The sequence below is a fragment of the Lethenteron reissneri genome, chromosome 23 (genome assembly GCF_015708825.2).
Source record: "Lethenteron reissneri isolate LAM-NWPU_2019-01 chromosome 23, ASM1570882v1, whole genome shotgun sequence".
NCBI classification, from domain to species: domain Eukaryota; kingdom Metazoa; phylum Chordata; class Hyperoartia; order Petromyzontiformes; family Petromyzontidae; genus Lethenteron; species Lethenteron reissneri.
The window spans coordinates 52121-62592 of NC_083801.1; positions in this window are offsets into that span (position 1 = coordinate 52121).

Genomic DNA, 10472 nt, shown 5'->3' on the forward strand with positions numbered 1-10472 from the left:
TCAATCCTCTCCGTGTCCGGGCCAGGTGAGTTTTCCCGTGTTGAGTCAAATTAAGCCGCAGGCTCCACTCCTGGTGGTGCCCTTCCGTCAATTCCTTTAAGTTTCAGCTTTGCAACCATACTTCCCCCGGAACCCAAACACTTTGGTTTCCCGCAAGCTGCCAGGCAACAGCTTTAATATACGCTATTGGAGCTGGAATTACCGCGGCTGCTCGCACCAGACAGGCAGAGGAAAGGAGAGTCCCCACACGCATCCAAATTCGGAGGAACAGGACCCCCACGCACACCACGTAAACACACCTGTTACGCGGACTTCACACAACACAAACCACCACGGGAGGGCCTTGTTGTCGTGTATGCTCCGGGGGCAACCTGGCGGTTCTGAAGGCTCACAAAACACAGGGCTTCCCACAAGGCCAGCCAATTTGAGGCAGCTGTAAGCGCACCACACACACCCAACGTGGGGTAGGGGAAGGAGCAGGGGTCGACCCAACATGCCTGCAAACCTCTAGAGCGGCCTTTCAATGCTCGCTACTCTCTCGACCGACACATGCAATTGAAACCAACCCTAATGCTTGCACAGTCGGCAGCCTTCCTTGGCACAAGACCGAACGGCGCATCAACAACCCAAGGGACAGCCTTCCCCACACACTCTGGAGGAGAAGAGGCTCCTCGGGCGAAGTGACACAGCTCAAGATGCTCGCTCATTCACTGAAGCCGTGGCAAACAAAACCTGCTGACGCACACCACTTATGCATCACATGGAGATTGCCATTCTAAATAACTTGTGCAGGTGCGATGGAAATATTTTCTCGTTTTGGTGCATGCTATATTTTTACAGACAGCTACCGACAAACGGTAGAAATTGGCGGGGATAGGCCTCAGACATTACCAACAAGCTCTGGGAACGTGAGCGACACAAGACGAATGGGCATTTTTAAGCAGATCTATGGCAGTTACTGACAGTGCCTGGCGTGGGTTACTTGCGTCCGTTTTCGAGAGGGGAAGACGACCCATGTATATGTAAAGGGAAATTTTATCAACGTTAAGGCACTAAAGGCTGCTTTTCCCCTTAACTTGTTTCCCGAGGGAAACGAAGGACATGTATGGCGTGTACATTTTTTACGTATTTTCATTGCAATTCTTGCATTAATGACTGCGATCACACTTTTGCAGGATATGTGCCAACGTTTCTTCTGAAATTTGGTTGTTAATACTACGGCATTTAAATCTACATTTCTTGGTCTCCAACGTCCCTCGATTGCATCTCGATTTAGTCAGAAGTGCGTTTATCCTTAGTTTAACCATGTCTATGTAATTATACGATTTTATGGTTCTATAATTCCCTGTTATCCACGAGTTGTTTTCTGGCTGAGATTGGCAATATACCAACCCTCGACCGTCTGTTGTTTCATATAGTTTATTTGACCATTTAACATGATTTAAAGTTTTTGAAGGAAATTTGGACGATGCAAATATATGAGCCTGTTTTACAGTCGCAATAGTGTATGGTTGTTGTGATAATGTTCTTATTACTGGATCATCAGAAGTTATCAATTTGTTGCGTCTGTTTATTATAGATAGTGCGACTGAGTCGCATACATTTCTTATACCCATTCCTCCGTTGGATATTGGTGTATAAAATAAACTGTCGGGCGTATCGTGTGGCAACCTGAGCAGAAGCTTTACTCTTTTCCTAATTTCAGAACCAAGTGACATCAATAGACCTTTGGTAACTTTTCCAAGGACCAGTTGATGAATAATACGAGGTATTAAATTGGTATTGATCAAATATACTTTTTTTTCTGGCTTTAACGGTGCTCTGGTCAGTTTGTTTAACATTGAGGCGAGAAGGTTACAGCTTATGGATCGTTTTCTCCTTGGGTGAAATTCAATGCCTAGATATTTGAATCCCTTTACATACGATAGAGGATTAATGGGTTCGTTATTTAGAAAGTACTAGCTGCTGTAAGCCAATAAAAAAATAAACGGACGCTCTGCATGCGTGACGTAATTTGTTTGAGTTTTGAAAGGTATTTATATCATTATAGATTACCATGTGTATTTACATTGTATCGTAGTTGTTTTACATTGGAAGATTAATTCGTACGTGATCATTCACCAATGACTCTCACGTCTGCCATAATTGCACACATTTATAAATCACTTCACGTATCGGCTGGGACACTGCCACGCACCCCCAGGGGTCCGCGTAATGAAACCACTGCCCTACACCACAGAACTCCCACTTGTCATCGCTCGTCAAGCTCACGTGCCACCCTCACAATCCGCCAGAGGACACCCCATACCACCACACCACAATTCACTCCTCTATGCCAGATACCACAATACAATAGCACCAAGAGGATCACAGCATCCAGCAGTCGTGTTCATAGACGCTTCTTCCTCGTCCACAGCAAAAAGGATTCCATTTCGCAAAGTCGGTAGCACAACATTGACACCACTTCCTTATTGTCACAGGGTGGCGCTAGGGTGCAGCCTTCTGCGCCTTGCGCTAGGCCGCACCTCGCTCCCGTTATGCCCTTGGCTTGACCTTGACCGTATTCAGGGTCTCGATGCCAAGCGTAAAGCTCAGCAATTCCCAGTGGCGTTGACTAATCGACTCTGCTCGCTTTCAGTCCCCACTGCGGCTCCTGCTGCTGCTGCTCATATCGCTCGTCTCCACTCCCGGGAGCTGCCAGTTTTTCCCAGTCCTCTGTCTTCTGAGCATTGCTTTGATATACAGCCCCTAGCCATCCGTAGCCAAAGCAAGAGCAGCAGCTTCCCTTTAGGCCATTTTAACCGGCTGTCTTACCTAATTGCTCCAAATAATAACTCTTCACACGGTAACAAACAATTAGATACTTCGTGGGATCAATAGTGAGCAATCGCCTTCTGGGGAGATAACTCATTCCTCCTCCATACATACAATTCAAGCCGACCACTGCTTGGTCCCAAATAATTTACCACTTACATTTTGTTTACCAGGTAAACCCCACTGAGCTATGAGTTCTTTTTCAGAGGCGACTTGGCCACACATAACGATTACCCATTGCAGCGACTTATATCACAGGTGGGAATTTATAGCAGCTAAATAATCGAAACGCACGTTTCTAAATGTGGAGGGCAAAACAGGAGGAACCCAGAGAATGATCCACACGACTACCACGGGAACAGAGCACACGGAGACTCCAACCTAACCAAATGATGTTCTGGCAATGAAGCATTGCTCAATATTGTAATCATCTCAGTGTCGGACTGATCGATAATCACACAGCACTTTACCATTCACACTGAATATGAGCGTATTGATCGTCTAAACACATTCAAAGCAATATTTGTCAGCTTAAAGATGAAATTAATTAAGCGCAGAACTACAATTAATTCAATATATTGTTTGTGCAGTCATTGGTGACTGGCTGAGACCATCACCTCAATGGAATTTAAACTCCACTTCAATCACAGGTGACTGTGTGGATTCAGAACTTTGACTTCTTAAGATGCCGCAGCATCTGTTTTCAAATTTGTTTCCAAATTTTCTGCGTAAATCAAAGCCAAGGCAGTGGCGATAATCACTCTGCAGCGGCGTGAACATGAAATGCGATTGTGAAACACCACACCTTGCGTTATGAGTCGAAGAACACTGCTGTACCACAGTCTGCCTGTGTAACGGGTTCCGGAGACACTTGTAGAGGTAACTTCTTTATTACAATACAACACTCCAACAGTACTCCAACAGTCCAACACTCCAACTCTCCAACACTACTGATACTCTGTTACAGCGTAGGTACATAGCCTAGGTACACAGCCTAGATACTCTACTCTGGCTACGCTCTGGAACTCGCCCTCACAAGGTCGTAGAGTCGGGAGTTCCAGAGTCCCACCACTGGCTCTCACAGCGGTCTCAGTGTCCTCCGATTGCTGGTCTTGGGTCTTGGGTCTTGAGCTACGACTCGCCCTGATCGTCCAGGGAGCTCCCCTTTTATGCCCAGTCTCCATTGAGGGGTGGGGCCGTGTGCACCCCCAGATATCCCACAGAGCACACACAGCCCCCCCCCCCCCCCCCTTTGGCGGCGCCAAGGGGATTAAGCGCCTGGGAACCCAACGCCTGACGCCAAGAGGCTTAAGCGTCTGACCCTCCCAAGGTCCCAGAGCCCCCAGCAGCCCCTCCCTTCTTATGTCACTACACCTGTAACCTTCAGAAGAGAGCGAATACACAGTTAAGGGACTGAGCTGGCAGCGTTGTGCAATTTAAACAATGCTCCGCCCAGGGTTTTCAAATCGCAAGCAAGCATCGCACACAACAACAACAACCGCCATTCGCCAGTGTAAGCAGGAATTGTGATGGACACACGGAGGGAGGGGGGGCAGAGAGACAGCGGCTGGGATTGTGAACGGAGAGGGTGAGAAGGAGCGGATAACGAGGTGAGGGAAGCGAGATATACTGGGGTGAGACCATGGAGAGATTTGAGAGTGGAAGAATACTGAGTTATGAAGATCGTTTTCACAGATGTCCAGTAGGGGTGGAACAGAAAATTACAACAACAAACAATACAAAAACGGATAGGGAGACAAAGGCGGCCGGTTGCGGTGCTGTCCACCCACCCCTCGTGTGCCGTGCCGGCCTTCAAAGTACTTGAAGTGAAGCTAAGCAAGTCACATAAATGTAAATTTAAAAAATGTTAATTCCTAGCGAAAGGGGTGGGTGGGGTGGTGTGTGACATAATTTGCAGCTGCTCAACCACCCCCCCCGGTGGCCTGACCATTTTTATTAGCAGGCGAATATGCTCCAAGTACACGCTTGAGTGTTTGTTTGTAATCAGCGCCGTATCCTCGTGGGCCTGTGAGAGCGAAATATTCCAGCCAGCCCTGCCCATTCATTTAAAAGGTCAGAAAACTCTTCCTGTGCGTCAGCCCAAGGGCAGCGCTCAACTAAGAATGTAAGTATCCATCTGCATGTAGCAACGCCCACCGCATTGCTACAATTCTGTTAAACTGTTATTATTAATCGGGGAGGTCAAGCGATTTCGTGGCAGGAGTTTATATATATTTATCGTGTGTCCTGTCGAGCAATAGCGCACTGAAATTAATACGGCTACAGCTAATATTGATGTCTATCCTCTATGTGCTCAGCCTCACACGAGTATATGTTACCGTGTAAAACATTACCACTGGGAAGACAAAGGTGGCTGGGAGTGTTGGTGACAATTCTATCCCGGTGATCTTATTCGGTGCTCCCGAGAGGCCAGGCTCTTAGCAGTGTGCTCGTCTGCCTGTGTGTATGGCGCGCGGTAGTGTAGCGGTCAGCACGCTGCGCTACGAACCCGGCGACACAAGGTTCATTTCCGCTCACGGTCAATGCCAGTGACGATTATCTGAACCGGTCCTGGGTACCTCCATTAGATGGACTCGGCCTCACAGGAGTACCTGGTGCGGTGTGTTAACATCACCACTCGGGAGACAAAGGCGGCCGGTGGGAGGTGTTGTCCACACACCCCTCGTGTGCCGTGTCAGCCTGCAACTCTTCGAACGGGGTCCCGCGATAACTTTTACCATTTTAAGTTTTGTAACGCCAGCTGTTATTATGACACGTACGGCTCTCTTTGTCAGCAAACTGATGGTGAGAGCCTCCCATGTTTATGGGAACCCTGCGGGTTAATTGGCCACACTTCATCAAACCGATCACTGCGGGTTTCGTGAAAGGCGCCGTGGAAGAAGACGGAAGGCGCGTCAATGATTGTTGCTGCATGCACTACCCTCTGCTGCCCATCGCGTAGCCCTGCCACTGTTATCACTCCGTCGGTGCATTGCAGTCACCAATCAACTCCAATCCAGGTGCAAGCTCGCTTAGCGCGCAAGATCTGACGAATTCTGTCGCAATTCTGGTGAGGTAGTCAGAGGTTCAACCTGAATTGCATTCTAGTCATTCTTAGTGCTGTTATTGTGTATTGAATGCATTTTAGCTCACGCCTGGACTGAGGAGATAACCGAGTGAGCCAGAGGGAGTTCATCAACGCTTGTGCATCCGGATACCATGGGGTTTACACAAACAGATGTTGTGTACTTCATTCTGGTGAGTGGGTGCGCACAATCCGCCATGCTGAGAAATGTTTCAGAACGATAGAATTACTTCGCACTGCCGCAAGACTCCCGCACACGGCACCTACGCGTGAGGCCACGTCACCGCCGTCCGCAGATTTTTTCAATGGGTCCCAATGCAGTCCCGAGTCAACTACAAGTTCGCACTCGAGATCACCTATCGACTTGCCCACGTCGATATCTCTCACACGACTCTACTCTCCTCCACCAACTCACCTGCCGTTCCCCTCCCATCTCACTCTACTCTATTCCTCACTTTCTGCTCTAGAGCTCAAGCTTCCTGTTGCAGCTCCTCCAGGTCAACCCTCAATTTCTTCAAACACCGTTTTCAGTAAAGCACCCCTCTTCCCACCTTGCCCTCCTTTAGCCCTCAACACAAAGCCCTCAACTCCGTCGAGTTCATAGACCACGTGTTCTGGTACAGGGTCTTGAGATGTGGTCGCGTTTAGATGCTTTATAAAGAAAGTCAAAGTAACTTGAACGTGTGCAAATGGGACGTGCATGTGTGTTTATGCTTTTCAACTAAGGTTCAAGCATACGCTGTCTCCTTCCATTTGTCTTAAATACGGGGAAACGATCATTCTCGTAGCAATGGAGGGTTGGCTTGGAACTGCAAAAAGTGCACTTGATTTCTAGCGCAGCAAGTGTGGAAAGGAGTCGAGTGAGGTGAAATGAGAGAGGTAGCTGAGTTGGTGGAGGGAGAGTAGAGTGAACACAACTGTTGCCTAAAGTTTTGCTGCTGTTACGGACATGACGTTTAAAACCGGGCAAATTCATGTCAAAGGCAACCCCGTTTTTGAACACATTCCGTAATCCACGGGTTTGCGTGATTTTTCCCAACTTGTGTCTGGGTGCGTCAGCTGACGTTGCTGCTGAGTGGCGTTTCTACGGCACGGCTCGCCTGCAACTCGTCCACTCACTACCTGCTACGTGGAAACTGCTGTGACATGTGTCTCCCAGGTGAGCAGACGCACTAACCACGAACTATAAATCAACCTGCCAATTGATCAGGGAGTGATGCCACACAGAGCGATGTTTAATAAGGTTCAACATTTATCAATTCAACAACCATATTTTCAGAGGCTGGTGTATTTGTGCGTATGTGTACATTGGGCTGGGTGAGCCTCAATGTTCGTGTTTGTTCTGTGTGGGGCACAATAGCGCAGAAGTTTGTCCAATGCACGATCAACCCAGTGACCAACATCTGGCGAGGATACATCCCTAATTTCTGGGCGAGTACACCTACAACACCAGTAGCAATCGGTATCTGAACCCGTTCTGGGCATATCCTGGGTTGACTCAGCCTTAAATGGCTACTATACCTGACATGATGTCAACATCGTCGCTGGACAAATCAAGAGGCCAGGCGAGGTGCTGGCCACACCACCCCTCGTGCTTTGTACTGGCCTTAATAGGTGCTCGCTAACAGCACCTGCTCCAAACGCCTGGAGGGCTACCCAGGGTATACTTCTGTCCGTTTGTTACAGGATATCGTCCGGGTGACCTGGTGCAATGCTGGATCTCCCACTCGGTGTGAGCGCTGCCCTCCGGACACTCCAATCGGTGATGGGGCAGTTGTGGAGAGAGTGGAGAGTTTTCCATACCTGGGCAGTGTGCTTATGACCGGCTCCAGTATAACAGCAGAGGTCTCACTCTGAATCAGTCGAACGGCAATATTTTTCATCGGTTACGTAACACTGTGTGGAAGCTACCTGGTCTGTCGCTCCGCACGAAGCTTCAGGTCTTCTCGGCCACAGTCATTCCCTCCCTTCCCTACGCTTGCGAAACATGGACCCCCCTAATGGAGCATCTTTGCCGGTTAGAAACATTTAGGCTGGCCTGCCTACGATCCATCCTGGGTTTAACCAGGCTGGAGTGTGTGAGGAGCTCACAAATCCTTGAAAGATCTGGGCAAAGTCCCATCGGTGAGCTCCTCTGGCAGGCAAGGCTGCGTTGGCTGGGTCATGTAGCCCGCATGCCCAGCCACCGCATGCCTAAACAGCTTTTGTTCGGCCGGATCAAGGGGGCTAAACGGGCGCGGCACGGGCTAGAAAGAGATGGAGTAATGTGGTACAGGAGGACGTGGAGCTGAGTGGACTTGCCGATGACTGGTACCAGCGGTGTCAAGATCGGCCTCTGTGGAGGAGGCTCGTGAAGGACGCTACTGGGCAGTTGGAGGCAGTCGCCCTCCAACAACAATGGAGGGCGGAGGAGCGACGCTCACAACAACGAGTGGAGCGCCGGGTGGCTAAAGCACAGCAAGTTGGCACAGTAGGGGTCACAGGTGGGGCATCAGCCAGTCATCTCGATCATCTCAGTCAGTCGACCCGTGACACCTGGGTCTGCCCCGTGACTTCCTGCCAGTGGGCGTTCGACACTTCACGTGGCCTCAATGTGCACATGGCCTGGCACAAGCGTCGTGGTGACGTCACCGCCACTTAGTGGAACAAGCTGCCCCTCCCTACACGTCAAAAAATCAGCCTCACTCGCCAGCCTTCATTCACTGGTGCCCTTTGCCGAGCCTTACTCCCCCCTCCCTTCCCATCACCAAATTCCATCCCTCTTTCCGACGTCCCTACCCATCCATCACACTCACTCGTTATTAACCACTCATTGTCACTTTATCATGGTTTATTTCACGCATAATCATATTCATCACTAGCGGTAAGTACCCGGCGTTGCTCGGGCAAAAAAGGAAGATACACACATGGACTTACACACAGACATTGATCCACACACATAGAAACACACTCACTTAGATGCACACACACACACATATATGGTTAAATCCAGGAAAGGATCGTTAGCAAGCCAGCCTAAATGTTTCTAACTGGCGAAGATGTTCCATTAGGGGGGTGCACGTTTCGCAAGCGTAGAGAAGGAGGGAATTTCCGTGGCCCAGAAGACCTGGAGCCTCATGCGGAGCGAAGACCAGGTAGCTTCCACACAGCGTAACGCAGCCGATGAAAAATAATGGCGCTCGACTGATTTGGAGTGAGACCTCTGTGTTAAACCGGAGCCGGTCATGAGCACACTGGCCAGGTATGGGAATCTCGGCAATCTCTCCACTACTGCCCCATCACCAATTGTGAGTTGTGGGGTGGATTGTTCGATGGTACACAATAGCCAGGCAGGTGCTTAGTTTTGGTGGGTCTGATGGTAAGGCCCCACCTCTTATTAGCACACTCCAGTTTCAGCAGCAGTGAGCAGCAATCACCAGAGCATCGGCATACATAACATGGTTGAGCAATAGGGAGGCATCCCTTGACCGCACCCGGGCATGGATCAGCCTCCATTGTATGTGTACCATATGGTAATTCCTCGGGAACAGCCATTGAAGGCTTCACGAACTACGTGGTCAAAATATATGTTAAATAATGTGGAGGCAGAGGACATCCCTATCACACCCTAAGGTGTAGAGGGAATGGCTCTGATTGACGGCCATGTAGTTTGACGCGGGGCCACTCACCATCATGAAGGTCCTTAAGGATCATGAGCAAAGTTTGAGGGACTCCGAAAGCATGAAGAACAACCCAGAGGCCAGGCCTACTGATGGTATCATAGGCCTTGAGCAGGTCAATAAAGCAGATACATTCACTCACATACACATGTAGTAAGTGAGGAGGAGGACGATGTCGAATGTTGAGACACACTGTTTATTAACTCCGGGACAGATACAATAGTTTGAAGGGGTATCGGCCCTCACACCGTACTATGGGAAACCCACCCTAGTACTAAGCCCTCTGTCCTGTCCCCCAGTCCTCTCCTACTGGGCTACGGGAGGCTGACTGATCTGGCCCTGGCAAGCACAGGAGTCTCGTCACCAGCTAACCAGCCTTGCCCTGATAAGGGCATGCGGTCTGGAAGCTCTTGGGCCGCGCCACTGGCTTACCCGGCTCGGCCCTTATAAGGACGCGAGACCGGGGTAGGTCCGACAGGCCTAATCTCCGAGTCTTGGATCTTCACTGGTCAGCTTCGTGTCGAACTGAACTCGAGCTCTTTGGGTTCCACCTTTTATAGGGATCGCCTCCGAGGGCTGGCGGCGTGGGCAATAACTGATGCGGACGTCGGTGTGACCCCCCGTGTATGTGAGTGCCGACAGCCTTGTGTTTGTTGTCCGCCGTTTCTCCCGTAATAACCCCTACATCACCCCCCCCTGTACAGCTCGCAGCCGTCCCGGCTGCAACAATCCCTCAACCCCCAAGAATAAAGATTAACACCGTCAATACACGTGTGCCTCGTAACAGTAACAATAACAAGAACAAGCGTAACATCAACCGATGGTTCCCTATAAAAAAAAAAACCCCACCCGGAACCGCAACACATATACAGAACGGTATAACAGCACATGCAATCAGCATATCGCGATCACAC